Source organism: Portunus trituberculatus, chromosome 19 (genome assembly GCF_017591435.1).
Source record: "Portunus trituberculatus isolate SZX2019 chromosome 19, ASM1759143v1, whole genome shotgun sequence".
NCBI classification, from domain to species: Eukaryota; Metazoa; Arthropoda; class Malacostraca; order Decapoda; family Portunidae; genus Portunus; species Portunus trituberculatus.
In genome coordinates this window covers 5,643,407-5,644,685 of record NC_059273.1, presented here as the reverse complement: position 1 = coordinate 5,644,685, position 1,279 = coordinate 5,643,407, and the positions used below count along the sequence as shown (strand labels likewise).

The 1,279-nt window shown below is 36.7% G+C and overlaps 1 non-coding gene across 1 annotated transcript; it reads right to left on the bottom strand.

Annotated features, from left to right (window-relative positions):
• Positions 1-317: 317 nt before the first annotated feature.
• On the bottom strand, positions 318-493 carry LOC123506394. Its single transcript, XR_006675422.1, has one exon. It is a non-coding gene; the product is annotated as a small nucleolar RNA SNORA23 (small nucleolar RNA).
• Between the last annotated feature and the right edge of the window lie 786 nt (positions 494-1,279).

The following is a 1,279-nucleotide window of genomic DNA, read 5'->3' as shown; positions in this document are numbered from 1 at the left end:
TCCTTGGACTTCCTTTCCATTCCTTTGTTTATTAATTTGTATTATGTTGTATATTCCTTTGTATTCATTTATTCCCCCTATTCTGAAATCGTCCTTCCTACGTACCATTTCATTTATCTCGTCCCTTTCAATCCCTTCTACTTTACTCTCTCTACTTACGTTCCATTTCCCTCAGTATTCCGTTCATTCGTTCCCTTCCCTGCCGTGTAAGTCGAAGTTTGGTTCCTCTGCTTGCCTTAACTCGCTCTTCCCTTGCCGCCCAAACACTCCTGACAGGTAAGACGGGCCCCAGTGAGACGTCCCCGGGCAGTAATTAGCTTTGTGTGACGGGGACTAATCTGCTCTCATGATCGTCTTTGTCTGTGTGTGTGTGTGTGTGTGTGTGTGTGTGTGTGTGTGTGTGTGTGTGTATTGAATTCCTTCCTTTGAAAACACACACACACACACACACACACACACACACACACACACACACACACACACACACTTCAAATAAATCAAAGCAAATTGTTCCGATATTTTATTTTTCATATAAATACAAAAGCTTGAAAAAAAAAATAATGCATCAAAATAAATCCATTTTTCCACCTTCTATTTCTGGCACATCGCTATAAATTTTGTGCATCATTCTGTTTACCTTTCCATCTCCCTTAATAACTCACCAATCTCTCTCTCTCTCTCTTTTTTGTATATCTGTGTATTATTTTGGCTCTTATCTGTATTACTTCCTGTATGATTGAATGTATTACTGCCTGTGTGTGTGATTGTATGTATTTATCTATTTTTTTTTTAGGATTTCTTTATCTAACTAATTTTCTTTTCTCTGGATCTGTATCTGTCTTTTCTATCTGTCTGTCTGTCTGTCTGTCTATGTATCTATCTATCTGTCTGTCTATCTGTCTGTCTATGTATCTGTCTGTCTGTCTATCTATCTGTCTGTCTGTCTGTTTGGTTCTATCGTGTTATCTTCAAATATATCAATCAGATGCTCAATTTTTCTTGTATATTAGTAAGGCTTTCTGTAATTCCATTTATCCATATATCTATCAATCGCTATCTATCTACCTATCTGTCTATCTATCTACTTATCTATCAACCAACCTAACTATCTATCTATCTACTTACCTATCTACTCCTTTTCCTGTATATCTATCTACGTATGTATCTATTTCTGTGTCCAGATCTATTTATTTCCCAGTCCGTCTATCTACTGATGGGAAAAATCACATCGGGGGATTCATTTGGTGGAAAAAGTTGAAAGATTCCATTAATTTTATTT